At 39.5% G+C, this 16156-nt stretch overlaps 1 protein-coding gene across 1 annotated transcript in view; it reads left to right on the top strand.

Moving 5' to 3' along the window:
• Positions 1–16156, top strand: part of LOC126295032 (plasma membrane calcium-transporting ATPase 2-like) — a 606942-nt gene that overhangs the window by 517491 nt on the left and 73295 nt on the right. The gene's annotated exons all lie outside the window — the stretch shown is intronic.

The raw sequence follows: 16156 nt of genomic DNA, 5'->3' as shown, positions 1-16156 counted from the left end.
GGGCCACCTCGGTGTGTACCAACTCACATCTAAGTCATATCAAGTGTAATTAGTTACCAAAATTTTGGCTTTCAGTTTTGATTGGGGTTTTTGTTTGAGCTACATAGGTCTAAGTGATATTTATTTATATTAAATATTTGATACTTCATTGTATCATGTTCATCTGCTTTTTTTGATTTGATTGTTTTCAGGATTTTGTGATTGTTATTTTGGATTTTAGTTTGTCCCCATTAAAAACCTCCAAGTTTCCACAATTGTCATGTTAGGTTCAATATTAATTATATAGAATTTGTAACATTATACACTCCTGGAAATTGAAATAAGAACACCGTGAATTCATTGTCCCAGGAAGGGGAAACTTTATTGTCACATTCCTGGGGTCAGATACATCACATGATCACACTGACAGAACCACAGGCACATAGACACAGGCAACAGAGCATGCACAGTGTCGGCACTAGTACAGTGTATATCCCCCTTTCGCAGCAATGCAGGCTGCTATTCTCCCATGGAGACGATCGTAGAGATGCTGGATGTAGTCCTGTGGAACGGCTTGCCATGTCATTTCCACCTGGCGCCTCAGTTGGACCAACGTTCGTGCTGGACGTGCAGAACACGTGAGACGACGCTTCATCCAGTCCCAAACATGCTCAATGGGGGACAGATCCGGAGATCTTGCTGACCAGGGTAGTTGACTTACACCTTCTAGAGCACGTTGGGTGGCACGAGATACATGTGGACGTGCATTGTCCTTTTGAAACAGCAAGTTGCCATGCCGGTCTAGGAATGGTAGAACGATGGGTTCGATGATGGTTTGGTTGTACCATGCACTATTCAGTGTCCCCTCGACGATCACCAGAGGTGTACGGCCAGTGTAGGAGATCGCTCCCCACACCATGATGCCGGGTGTTGGCCCTGTGTGCCTCGGTCGTATGCAGTCCTGATTGTGGCGCTCACCTGCACGGCGCCAAACACGCATACGACCATCATTGGCACCAAGGCAGAAGCGACTCCATTTGTCCCTCCATTCACGCCTGTCGCGACACCACTGGAGGCGGGCTGCACAATGTTGGGGCGTGAGCGGAAGACGGCCTAACGGTGTGCGGGACCGTAGCCCAGCTTCATGGAGACGGTTGCGAATTGTCCTCGCCGATACCCCAGGAGCAACAGTGTCCCTAATTTGCTGGGAAGTGGCGGTGCGGTCCCCTACGACACCGCGTAGGATCCTACGGTCTTGGCGTGCATCCGTGCGTCGCTGCGGTCCGGTCCCATGTCGACGGGCACGTGCACCTTCCGCCGACCACTGGCGACAACATCGATGTACTGTGGAGACCTCACGCCCCACGTGTTGAGCAATTCGGCGGTACGTCCACCGGGCCTCCCGCATGCTCACTATACGCCCTCGCTCAAAGTCCGTCAACTGCACATACGGTTCACGTCCACGCTGTCGCAGCATGCTACCAGTGTTAAAGACTGCGATGGAGCTCCGTATGCCATGGCAAACTGGCTGATACTGACGGCGGCGGTGCACAAATGCTGCGCAGTTAGCGCCATTCGATGGCCAACACCGCGGTTCCTGGTGTGTCCGCTGTGCCGTGCGTGTGATCATTGCTTGTACAGCCCTCTCGCAGTGTCCGGAGCAAGTATGGTGGTTCTGTACACCGGTGTCAATGTGTTCTTTTTTCCATTTCCAGGAGTGTATAATTGATCATTATATTTTTATTCCGATGCGTGTGATTATGATGTCCAGTTGCCATTTTTATTTTGTGTTTGTTTTGCTCCTTTGAGTTCACAATGACATTGTCAGTCAAAGTTAGTTGTTGGTATCAAAGTGTCCAATTTGTTCTATCTTTTACTATTCTTGTACTAATCTCCTCATCTCATTGTAACTGGCATACACAACATCTTCTGCAATGGACCTTTCACATCTTACTCTTTATCCTTCACTACCATCTGCCCTTATATTGCCCATTCTCGTGCCAAGTTATCTTATTCCGAGGTACAGTAACAGACATTATAAAGCTACTGATCTGTTACTTTGTATCCTAAACCTCGTGGGTGTTTGTCGTCATGCATCTCCTTCAGCTAACTAATAGGTTTGTTCAAGGTAAATAAAGATATAAATAACACAACATTATACTCCTCTCACTTGCATTTATTGCTTTAATTCTCCAATGGACAGCTTGTATGTGGTAATTGTAACAGTTAATATACCACAGCCAGCATTTTGGTAACATAACCTTAACAGATTTTTTCAAGTGGTAACACAGATAATGAACACAGTAACTTTACACTATAATTACTAAGCACTGACTGACTAATAACATATTGTGACATTGATGTTCACATTTTGAGTACTTGGTGTGGACCCACGGTGGTTTTGTGCACAATACTTATTTACAGATGTGCATATTACAGAAAATTACAAATTGCTAAAATACTGACCTACTCCATTTTAAATATAACATAGAAGACAGGAAAATTAAAAGGGAGATAGATACAGTAGCCATTGAAGTAACGTTGTTTTAATACTAGCTGTTTAACAATAAAAAGACAAAAATTATTAGTACTATTTTATTGAGGAGTAGTTGAATGTGTGGAAAGAGTCCAAGTTTTGATAAAAGGACATTTCCTAATATAAGTAATTAATGAATTAACAAGTAATTTTCCTGAAAACATATATTGTTGCAAACAGAACTGTCTCCATCGGTAAAATTCTTCCATAGATTCCTTTCTTTGGCTTCAGCTATTCTTTTTAGCATAAGGGTCATACTGAAGGTTGTGAGCTGTTGCAGTTTCAGCAAAGTAATAACACTGACTGCACTGTTGTCACCCACAGATTTTACACTGTTTGTTGAAATATTGTGGTTGGAGTCACTTCTGCCACGTGAACCCGTGCTGTATTTACAAAATGGCTAACACCAGTATTTCATTTTGACAGTAAGCTGCCACTGAACATTAAGCAGAAACAGAATGAACTATCCGAACAAACTGAATTTCTCTGCATAAGTGTGCTGGTGCATCCCACCGACAGGAATATCATGCAGAAAATTAGTTTTCTGAGTCTGAATGGGAACAGCACTGCAACGATCTGTGCTGGGTGAATAGAAGTGTACACCCGCAATACACCATCAGTGGTTTGGTGTTGCAGACATTTCCTCCTGAGCCAAATGTGTCTGAATGACAAAGAACAAAGTGACAGACTATCTCCCTGTAAGAAAATGAGAATAGTGCGAGATCTAGCATAACACAATCTAGACAATAGTGAAAAAAGTGAAAATCAGTCATACAGATCAGTTTTCAACATGTGGCACAGCATTTTGAGTTTGACAAAGAATACCACCCTCTGCATTCAGTGACTGCTTGTATCCATATGAAGCACATGTCAGACATAAGTGGCAGTGAAAATTCTGTGGCTTGATTCTAAAAGGGCCAATGTCAATATTTGTCAAAACTGGTGTATGCCTTATAGTTTCATATGCTCTTCATAATGTTAAAACAAGCCACATCAGATGAGAGATACTGGAGTTTTAAGATGTAAGACCCAAAGTGTTTTAACAAGTTTTCAATCAGCATAAAAGGGCAAATCTTGGCATTGGCCCTCCCTCTTATTTTACATTTGTTGTAAGAAGGGCCTCTGTCAACATTGGCCTTTTTTTGCTGACAGATGATTTAAAGAAATGAAACAATGCTGTGACATTGGACTAAAATCTGGTGGGAATACACAATAATAAGAGTTGTTCCTTTAACAATTCCCCTACCCATTATTAGTGAGGAGTCTAGACAATCCTGGTAAGCACAAACATTATGTTTCAGTGAGGCGATAAAGAAGAGTTTGAGGAACAAACTGCACCTGAAATATCACCACTGAAGTTGTCACTTTGCCTTGAAGATAAGTTTACTACAATAAACTGGTATCAGGAGCATTTATCCCTAATTTTTCCAACACATGACCATAAATCAACTGGTATCTCTACTTAATGGCAATCTAAAACATTATCAATCACCTATTAAATTTATTTCATTTTTATTTTATTTAAGGTCATCCCAGTACTAGTACAAATATGGCATTGTTGACCAGGAGGCCCCATGTGGGGAAAGTCCTTTTTAGTTGATGCCACTTCAGCGACTTGCGAGTCAATGATTATGAAATGATGATGAGAGACACACAACATCCAGTCATCACGAGGCAGAGAAATTCCCTGACGGTGCCAGGAATCGAACCCGGGACCCCGTGCACAGCAAGAGAGAACGCTACCGCAAGACCATGAGCTGCAGACAGTACTAGTACAGAAGGAAATGTATGTTAATCATTCTTGGCCGATGTGATATCAAGTTCTGATGAAGATGTATTTGAAGATTCTGATGAATATGTTCCAAGTGGTGGCCAAAGTAGTGATGAAAGAAATGACAGAGGCAATATAGCTGTACGAAAGACAGTTAAAAGATCTTAAAGGATTGAAGAAATTGATCTAATTCAACAGCAGCCGGGCAATGAAACAACAAAGTTCAGTGGAAGGGGGAGGAAGAAATGTGATCCACAGGATTCATCCAGAAAAAGAAAGTGAAACAAAAAATTAGGGGAGAACAGTCAGGGGAAAGAATTTAAAACTGGAGGAAAGGAATATGTGATGTCAAAAGGAAACGTTATACCTGCTAAAGTTCTGAAATCATGATGCAAGTGCAGGAAAAATTGCGGAGGGAAAGTAAATGATGATAAAAGAGAGAAAATGTTCATAGAATATTGAAAATTGTCCCCAGAAGCTCAAAATCAGTTCATAGCTAATCATGTGTCTGAATAAAAGAAACATGTGAAGCATTTAAGGAACAAACCTGAAGGAACTGCAAGCAGGCGAAAATATTCCAGGAAGTACTTTCTTTACAGTCCTTCTTTGTGGACTGAGATAGAAGTACATCAGAATATGTTCCTTAGTACATTTTCTTGAACACGAAAGAAGATAAGAATAATTGTGGAGAAGAAACGGGGTTCTGAAGAAGGAGTGTGTTCTGAAGATGGACGTGGTAAACTTTCTAATCATCCGAAAGTTCCATTTGACAACATTGATTTAATAAAGGAGCACATTAACATGTTTCCTTCCTATGAAAGCCATTATTTTCGACCACATTCTTATAAAAAATGTTTAACCCCAGACTTTAGTATTTCAGTAATGTACCGGCTCTATCAAGAATTTTGCCAAACCAAAGATATGAAGCCAAGAAGTGAAGCATGTTAGCAAAGAGTTTTGTGACCTGTTTCAACCTTAGCTTCCACAACCTGAAGACTGACACTTGCGCAAAATATGACCAATACATAATTTTACTCATGAATTTTACTGATGATGTTGATTATTGTAAGGTTGAAATGGAATGACAGCAACATTTGGATTTAGTCCAGGCTGCTTACAATCAGAAAGACAATGATAAAAAGAAAGATGAGTAGAATTCCTATGTAGTAACCCTGACCTATGATTTGCAGAAATGTCTACCCACTCCTTTTCTATGCTGTGTTGTGACATTTTACAAAAGACAACTTTGGACCTTCAACTTGACCATTTATCTAAAGAGACATAAAGAATGTTCTCCAGTATGTTACATTTGGAATGAAACAGTGGCAGGAAGAGGTGGCCAAGAAATGGCTTCTTGTCTATATGATTATTTGAAGAAACTTGCCAACAAAATTTTTGAGGTACACTTGTAGAGCGATTCATGTACGAGACAAAACAGAAAAATCTTTACTGCCATCATGTTTCTGAAAGTATTAGAAGAATCCCTTATTCAGGGAAGACATTTGGGAATCAACAACAACTTTCTTGAAGCTGGACATACTCACTTGCAAGCTGACTCAGTTCACGCAGCCACTGAGAAGACAAAGAAAACAACAACTGTTGAAGTAGAACTGCCAAGAGATCAGGCCAAATTAATACGCACGGTTCCCCAAAAGCCACCCGTAACTGCAATAGAGCTGGAACAAAAGGCCTTCTATGACTTTAAAGACTTAATGAGAAGTCATTATCAACACAAGAAAATTAACACAGATGGGAATCATATTGTTTTGAATAAGATAAAATGGATGAAGTATCACTCAGGTATGCCAGTAATTGTCTCCTACAAACACAGTTATGCCTCAGAAGAACCATTCAAGATGATAGAACTGAACAAAAAGAAAACTTGACATTTGTCTATGCCAAAACTGGCACCTATTTGTGATGCTATCATAAGCATTTCAGAAAAGAAATTAAAGGACTTAAGGGATCTCCTTCCATACATAAATGTAAGGGATCTCCTTCCATACATCAGTGTAAGCAGTTGTCCATTCTACATGCAGTTCATCAATCACCTGAGAGCCAATGCAGTCAGAGGAAAGAGATAAACAGATATCTTACTAAGGGGAGGATGGGGATGGTGATGATGACGGAAACAAGTGATATATTTTTCTCTCCCCTTTTACAATATCAACCATAGTGTATGCAAATTATTTGTCAGATATTAAGAAATGTGAATAAACAGTTTCTCCCCTGATTACAAGACCAAACAGTGTTTTCATGATTTATGGTGATTAAATGTGATTTTCGGAAAATGTAACAATTGCTATCAGTTATTAAATTCTTGAGGAATGAATAAAGTTATTAAATTAAGGAGTACAATGTAACATTTATTTTAAAATTACCTGTTTCTGGTTATTCAATGTCTCTGACCCTGATGTCCAAAATGCCAATGTCAAATAATTTAAGAAAGTTCATGGTGACAAACTGCCTATTGGCATCTGTCTCAGGTTCCTTGGCTGACGTTCATCTAGTGATGTTACTGACATTTCACCAGCACGAGTGGCTGGCATTGTCAAAGCTTCACCCTCCATTGCTGGTGGTGAACTGGAGCCGAGCTCGCTGCCGCATACTATATGTACCTGGCGCGTCAACGTCCGAGGTCTTCTCCGCAGTCATTTCTGGTGTGATTCTCATCTTGCTACCTGCAATGGTCGTTCGCTGCAGTACAGAAAGCCAGGATCCATTTACCTTAAGGCTTTCCTCTTTCTTGTTGAAACTGTTCACATGTTTTTGTATTTCTACAGCTTCTCTGAACAAGGGTATGTGATAGTGCTTCTCTACAGCCAGAACTTCTGTGTCAGTGAATTTGATTACGTGGTAGGTCTCACTCAGTACGTGCTCTGCCACGGCTGTTTTCTCCACCTGCCCCAACCTGCTATGTCGCTTATGCTCTTTGATCCTGGTATTAATTGATCACCCAGTCATTCTGACATCGACTTTTCCACATGTGCACGGTATACGGTATATTCCCAACATTGCAAGTGGGTCCCTTTTCTCCTTTGCCAATCTAAGACACTCTTTGATCTTCCTTGTCGGTTTGAAAATTGTCTTTACGTCATGTTTGCACAATATATGGCCAATTCTGTCCCTCACTCTGGGAATGTATGGCAGAAAGGCTGTATCCGACATTTCTCTTTCTGATTCCATACTTTGCTGAGTGTTTGGCTCTGTTACACTTCTAATATAATTTGTGGAGTACCCATTGCTCCTCAGAACTCTTTCCAGGTGTTGCATTTCTCGTCTGAGGTGCTATGGCGCACATATTTGTCCTGCTCGTGTTACAAGCATATTAATCATGCCACTTTTCTGGCTCAGGTGATGGTTTGATAATTTGTGCAGGTATCAGTCCATGTGTGTCGGCTTTTGATACACTCTGTGCTCTAGGTTTTTTCCATCCCTTGTGACCAGCACATCGAGAAATGACAGTTTCTTGTCCTTTTCTACTTCCATGATTAAATTTTATGTTGGCATGGAGGCTGTTCAAGTATCTTAGGATGTCACCGAGCTGTTCTTCACCATGGCTCTGCACCATGAAAGTATCATTGACGTATCTGTGCCACACCTTAGGTTTGCAAGTCGCCAAGTCCAGTGCCTGTGCTTCGAATTGTTCCATGAAGAAGTTGGCCAGCACTGGAGTATGAGGACTACCCATGGCGACGCCTTCCAGCTGTTCATAGAAATCACAATTCCATGTGAAATAGCTTGTGGTGAGGCATGCATGGAAGAGCTTTTTTATATCTTGCGGGAAAATGGAACAAATGTGCTCCAGAGCATCACTTTCGTAAACAACGAAACAACATCAAAGCTGACCAGGATGTCATTTGGTGCAAGTTTTAGTTTCTTCAGCTTCTCAGTGAAATGTCCTGAGTCCTTTATGTATGTGTCGGTCTTGCCCACTTGTGGCTGGAGCAGAGAGGCCAAGTGTTTTGCTAGTTTATACATCTGTGAGCCAGGAGCTCTAACAATCGGTCTCAGTGGAACGTTGTTCTTATGGATCGTTGGTAATCCACTGAGACCGATTGTTAGCACTCCTGGCTCACCGATGTATAAACTAGCAAAACACTTGGCCTCTCTGCTCCAGCCACATGTGGGCAAGATCAACACATACATAAAGGACTCAGGACATTTCACTGAGAAGCTGAAGAAACTGAAACTTGCACCAAACGAAATCCTGGTCAGCTTTGATGTTGTTTTGGTGTTTACGAAAGTGTCACTCAGTGAGACTCTGGGGCACATTGGCTCCATTTTCCCACAAGACATCAAAAAGCTCCTTCGTGCATGTCTCACCACAAGCTGTTTCACGTGGAATGGCAATTTCTACAAACAGCAAGAAGGCATCGCCATGGGTAGTCCTCTTAGTCCAGTGCTGGCCAACTTCTTCATGGAACAATTCGAAGCACAGGCATTAGACTTGGTGACTTGCAAACCTAAAGTGTGGTACAGATACATCGATGATACGTTCATGGTGTGGAGTCATGGTGAAGAACATATCAGTGACTTCCTAAGACACTTGAACAGCCTCCATGCCAACATAAAATTTACCATGGAAGTAGAAAAGTACAAGAAACTGCCATTTCTAGATGTGTTGGTTACAAGGGACAGCAGAAACCTGGGACACAGCATGTATTGATAACCGACACACAGGGACTGATACCTGCACAAATCATGAAACCACCACCCGAGCCAGAAAAGAGGCATGATTAATACGCTCGTAACATGAGCAGGATGAATATGTGAGTCGCAGCACCTCAGATGAGAAGTGCAGCATCTGGAAAGAGTTCTGGGGAGCAATGGATACTCCACAAATTATATTAGAAGTGTAACAGAGCCAAACACTCAGCAAAGTAAGGAATCAGGAAAAGAAATGTCGGGTACAGCCTTTCTGCCATACATTCCCAGAGTGACGCACAGTTTCAGCCATATATTGTGCAAACATGGCATAAAGACAATTTTCAAACCGAAAAGGAAGATCAAAGAGTGTCTTAGATTGGCAAAGTAAAAAATTGACCCACTTGCAATGTCAGAAATATACCATATACCATGTACATGTTGAAAAGTCTTTGTCGGAATGACTGGATGATCAATTAACACCAGGATCAAAGAACGTAAGCAACATTGCAGGTTGGGGCAGGTGGAGAAATCAGCCATGGCAGAGCACACACTGAATGAGACCGACCACGTAATAAAATTTCGTCGACACGGAAGTTCTGGCTGTAGAGAAGCACTATCACACGCGCTTGTTCAGAGAAGCTGTAGAAATACAAAAACACGTGAACAGTTTCAACAAGAAAGAGGAAAGCCTCAAGGTAAATGGATCCTGGCTTCCCATACTGCAGTGAATGACCATCGCAGGTAGCTAAATGAGAACCGCACTGGAAATGACCACTGATAAGCCCTCGAACGTTGGCGTGCCAGGTACATAAAGTCTGCAGCCGCGAGCTTCTCCAGTTCGCCACTGGCAATGTAGGGTGAGGCTTTGACAATGCCAGCCACTTGTGCTGGTGAAATGTCAATAAAATCATTAGATGAACATCAGCTGAAGAACCCGAGACAGAAGCCAATAGGCAGTTTGTCTACAAGCGGCCGCAAAAGCCTTAACAATTGTGTAGAGTTCATGGTGTTAAAAAGGACCAATTTCCTCTTAAGTCCTTTTAATTTTGAAGTTGAAAATTCTCCAAATTTATTATTTAAAAATAAGCTTTAGTTAAGTTGATTTACTATAATGATAGTAACAAATAACCTCAAATATAATGTTAATAGTTGTCAGAAAATGACAGAAAATATTCAGAAGCTTAAAACTAAGATTCTTGACAGTGGCCCTTTTAGAACCAAGCCACAGAATTTTGCAACTTTATCAGGCAAATCCAGCCTAATTGGCATGGGTGAGTGCTGTACATATCACAGTGATACCAAGACAGAGAAGCAAAGTGACCACTGAAAAGATATGCTTTAACCACCATCAAAAAAAGGGAAAGACTCACCATGTTGAGCAAGATAATTTTTGGAACTACCACTGTTTGGTGGTAACAGATATCACTGCAAGGGAAGAACTATCACAGGAGGATACTACTGCACCCCAGAAAAGTTCATTACATGAACTGTGAATTTTTTAAGTTTGATACCTTCTGCAGACAAGCAGTAGAGGTCAGCCTGGCCATTGTGCTAATCAAGTATGCCACTGGACGGTACTGCTGGCACTGTGATAAAACAGTCCACACAGATGGGGGTTTGCAACACCAGTCAGCAGTCATACACACAGTGTGACCAAGAGTGAAGTAATATTTGCTAACTTGGACACTTTGTGTGCTAATGAGAAACTCAAATGTTGCAATTTTAACTGGGCCTTTCAACATGAGCTCTCTGCGAGTGAGGTAGCCATAGTTGACAGGACTTCTACTTGTCACCCTCCAGACAACTTCATGGGAAGCATAGCTACAAGGGTATAAACAACTGAGCTTAGGGGCTCAAAGTGTTGATTCATGCTGTCGTTCTGTCTGCATCTCGTACTGGGGAGAATGACAGGCTTTTGAGTTTCAGACAAACTATGATGTAGATCAGCTAACTGCCTGGCTGCTGACTGACTCATAGAGTTCCAGCAAGGTGTGCCTACTTGTGACATAGCAGCTGCAGGACTTGATAAACTTGACTGATACAGGGAGCTATTGTGCAGCCAGCATCAGTCCTCTGAAGGACTTCAGCCAAAAGACTGCTAGCTGTCTATGATCCGGCTGGAGGGAGCACACCCTCACAGCCTCATAACCATCTAGACACCATCGTCCCGGTTGATCCCTGGAGGTAAGGGGGGGGGGGGGGGGGGGGGGGGGGGACACCTGGTGTCAGCTGCTGCACCGAGTGCACAATATGAGGACGTGAGTAAGCCCAGGGGTGCGTAATTGGCAAGACTCTGACTGACCTGGCTGGGCCATACACATTCTTAACCACAGGTGGCACATAAAGCTTTGCCTGCCATTGGGCTGCTTGGCATCATCATAGCTGCCCCACCTGAAAGTAGTACCACTGTTTAACTGTACACCCTTGTGTAAATCTGCCCTCTCCCTCACCATTTCTCTCATCCCTCCTGATGCACAGCAGCCCAGAATAGGCCAAATCATTACAATACTATTGAAATTGTCTGACAGGGTTACGGGAGGCTTTTGAAATGAAGAGTCACGGAAAGCTGTCCAACATGGCGATTTTGGTCCATAGCAGTGATCCAACTCATTTGGCACAGCACAGTAACAGATGCTGCTGCTTCTTTCTGCTAACAAATTTTGCCTCAGGTGCCCCAGCCACCCTCCCCAATTGCCTGATGTGGTGCCCTGTGACTTTTTGTCTTTTCTTGGATGAAGAAACCATAGTCTGGCAACAATCATTGCAGTAGCTGCAACATGGCCTAATTTGCTGTCCGCTCACTGCTCCTCCTCCACACACTCATGTAGCTCCCGGCTAAGATGGTATCACTGTTCCCTCTCCAAACCTTTCTTATTGCTGTCCTTGAGCAAATGTGAAACACAGACTGCAGTACCTTGTAGGGTGCAGGTCATATATAACAACAGCAGCCAGTAAAGGAAAGATCACAATCATGATTCAGTACGGTTCTCAAACTTCTGCTCATTCCATGATCTACTGATGTCTCTTGACACTCCACAATGGATCTTGCCACTGTAATCTATTTGCACAATTACTGTCAGTTTAATATGAATGATTTCATTTGTCAGACACTTCATTCTGGATTTATTTTCTTCTTGCTTTGTCTGAATGTTGCCATCAAGTTCTGAAACTGATTCAAAGCTGGTAATGCTTTTACCCAGTATTCTAATACATGAATAGCGACTGAATTTCTTATTTGCAACCCACTTAGTAAATCACTACAATCTCTCATAATCAAATAAATTATTAATCTGACTTCAGAATCAAGCAATATTTCTGAAGGATAACATTTCCACTTCTGAAAGCTGTCTTTACTTTAAAAGCAGAATTGATATTTGTAAAAAGTATCTGTAAATGAATGAGAACTTCTATTGAAAACTTGTCCAAATAGAACAAGGGTTTCTAAGATGATAGAATTTAGTGCTATTTCCATCTGTGTTTCACAAAACTGTCAAATTTTAAGGACAGCAATAGACTGTTGTAGGTGTGAATTTTTTAAAATATATCTGCACCTGACCTCAATGACCAAAGATTCCTCTGTAGATGAAAGAGGACCCCTACTTACTCTATTAAACAATGTAAAAATGTTAACCTCATTAGCAATAGTTTAATCTGCGAATATAGGATGACCCCTCCCTTCCTTATTGCTGCTACTGCCCACAATGGTTGGATCTTTTCAGAAGGTTTGAGGGGATTTCTTTGTGTCTAGGGGTCTGATTCTTGAAGCTGAAGTTCTCACATTTAGATTCTCATGGTTCAATTGGTCTAAATAGTTTGAAGAATACCTTTACAGAATTTTTGTTTTCACGGTAATTTATTGTCTCGCATTTTACTTTATGGCACTGTCTTTTTAATTTTCACATTAACAAAGCTGAAATTACATTGTTTGTCCAAAATACAAAAATACAGCCAATCAAATCAGAGGAGAGTCATGCTTACTACTACTTCACTCTGTGGTAATAACAGTATTCCAAAGGGTGTACAGTTTTTGTTTACAAATGAATTTCTATTAGTTTAGATTATTATTTTATAAATGAATCCAGAAATAAACATAATAAACAGTACACAATTGCATAATTAATAACAGAAATTTTAAGTGTGCTAAATTTTTTGTTTGGGAAAGAAAACCTGAACATTCAGAGCTGGTTCATATTGATTGTAACAATGAAAACAGAGTAACTACTTTTCATAAATTTTACCTTGAAATATAACATATTGTGTATAAAATTATAAAAATTATATGAAAATTTTCATAAAAACATGTGAGATAATATTCATCTGACCAAAATTCGAAAAATGTTTCTAGTATCGACTACTACTGTTGAGTAACAGTAATGCTAGAGGAGGATGCCCCTTTACAATATCCCCATCACAAAATATGGAAACAATGTGTTTACAATATTTTGTGACCAACTATAAGGTTTGCCAGATGGTGTACAAAATGATGCCAAAAGATAAAATACAGATGTCTAGAAGTATATTATATATAACATATTATGGAAAACATAGAATAATTGTCTACTACATCTACATAATTCATAATCTATACATATATGAGCACATGGCATTCAAATTTTCAGATCTGTGAAATATACTGTTGCAAGACCAATGATAAAAGGTCAAAGCTACAACATTAAAACACTAAACTATAGAAATAAGTGCAGAGTCAACATAAATTAGTAGATTTAAAAATTGCAAGTTTACATGTATAAAGTCACACCTTCAAAATCATTCAAAGAAAAAGAAAATTCAGAGCTTAAGTGTACGGTGAGTGTGCCGACTCTAAAAACTTACAAAGCACAAAATCAATCAGCTACATAAACCAGAGTATGTAAGGATGTGTTGACTCATGAAAGGAGAAAATCATGAAGAAATGTAAGGGCGTAAGCTTGCAATGTGGGGACCGACCCATGACTCCAATCCACACTGGGTACACACCAGCAGAAATGTTTTGACACAGCAAAATGAGTAAAGTCCATAATCATACATCATTAAATGCAGTCACATGTAATGAGTAATTATAGAAAGCATCTAGCCTCAATCAGTAGCTGCACACTGTCCTTGAGTACACACACACAGTTACAATGGACAGTGGTACCCAAAACACGGTTAAGTGTGAGTTTGCCCAAAATTCAAGTTCCAGTGAGATACAATAATGAAGTACTCAAGATATATATATGGGTAATCAGAGTTATAAATAGCTTTGAATGATGACATAATCAAGTAGCTTTAGGACTAAAATCAGTGTGTGAAATGCATAAATCTTATTATACTGTCTGTACTCGTAAATGTCATCCACACTATTTGCTAACTGTTCATACAAACTAACGACATACATAGAAGCCTTGGAGATTCATTTACAATTGATAAAAAAATTCATACTGAGTGATGAGATAAGAAATTTCATTGAAATGTATGACTACTAACACAATAATGCTTAATTTTATCATATGCTGATAATTATTTACAACATGCTTCATGGTGGTGACAACTTTCTAAACAAATAGTTCCATGAGTTCTTCATGGGATGATTTTGTGGCTAACAATTTACAAATTTCAGTCACAACTTTGATGTAGTTGGCAGATGCTTGAGTACATTACCCAGCACCTAAGATTTCTGGTAAGTCGACTGGACCAGCAAGGGTGCAGTCATACAGGAATCTTTCAGTTTCCTCCCTAGATTTCTCATCACATGCTCCAACAGATAGGTAACTTCCTGTCTAGCTTTCACATCAAATCCTGAAACATTGTTTTGTATGCTGTCCAATGCCTTACATCACACGGCATATGCTCTGCCTATTTATATTTAAAAAACAAGTATACAGGTTTTACATAAAAATGGATTAAAAAGTGTTTGCATATAAAACTTTAATAAACAGAGCTAAATAAAATGAAAGAATTAACTGATAAGGTGATATACATGGATATACTAAGATACTATTCTTAATTTTTATAGTACATATGAATGAAATGAGTCTTCATTCCATTTTCCACAACACCCATGACTTTACCCAAATATTTCATGAGAAATTTAATTATTCTCTGCAGAGTACATTGGAATAATGATAGTATTTGACACAAGTAGTATTCTAAGATAAGAAAATTTAGTACTAGATATTTAATGGCATTGTTCCATTTCAAAATTGTTAAAGGATCTGTTCATTTAGTCTTATGGCATATATGTATCAGATTGTAAAGCACAAATCTGCTACAAAACAAAATTATAGAGTTCTATGAACCTGCAAGTATAGTGTGGCATAGATTTAAACCCAGTCAATAGATAAGACAGAACTTTAGAAATCACATCATCTTACATACTACATTCCTGACAAACAAAACAGAATTCTATAGATGTATGAACGTGTATGTATAGTGTGGCATAGATTTAAACTCAGTTAATAGATAAGACAGAACTTTAGAAATCACATTATCTTTCATACTACATTCCTGACAAACAAAACAGAATTCTATAGATCTATGAACGTGCAAGTATAGTGTGAAATAGATTTAAATTCAGTTAATAGATGAGACAGAATTTTAGAAATCACATCATCTTACATACTACATTCCTGACAAACAAAACAGAATTCTATAGTTGTATTAATGTGCAAGTATTGTGTGGCATAGATTTAAACTCAGTCAATAGATAAGACAGAACTTTAGAAATCACATCATCTTACATACTACATTCCTGACAAACAAAACAGAATTCTATAGATGTATGAACGTGCAAGTATAGTGTGAAATAGATTTAAATTCAGTTAATAGATGAGACAGAATTTTAGATATCACATCGTCTTACATACTACATTCCTGACAAACAAAACAGAATTCTATAGACGTATGAACGTGTATGTATAGTGTGGCATAGATTTAAACTCAGTTAATAGATAAGACAGAACTTTAGAAATCACATTATCTTACATATTACATTCCTGACAAACAAAACAGAATTCTATAGATGTATGAACGTGCAAGTTATGTGTGAAATAGATTTAAATTCAGTTAATAGATGAGACAGAATTTCAGAAATCACATCATCTTACATACTACATTCCTGACAAACAAAACAGAATTCTATAGTTTTATGAACCTGCAAATATAGTGTATATTTCCTTCCAGACTAGGGATCATTATGCATCCATGAGCAAATGTCTTGTCCTCTATACTAAAAGTTAAGT

The sequence above is a fragment of the Schistocerca gregaria genome, chromosome 11 (assembly GCF_023897955.1).
Source record: "Schistocerca gregaria isolate iqSchGreg1 chromosome 11, iqSchGreg1.2, whole genome shotgun sequence".
In the NCBI taxonomy this organism is placed as follows: domain Eukaryota; kingdom Metazoa; phylum Arthropoda; class Insecta; order Orthoptera; family Acrididae; genus Schistocerca; species Schistocerca gregaria.
This window is presented reverse-complemented; position numbering and strand designations above follow the sequence as displayed.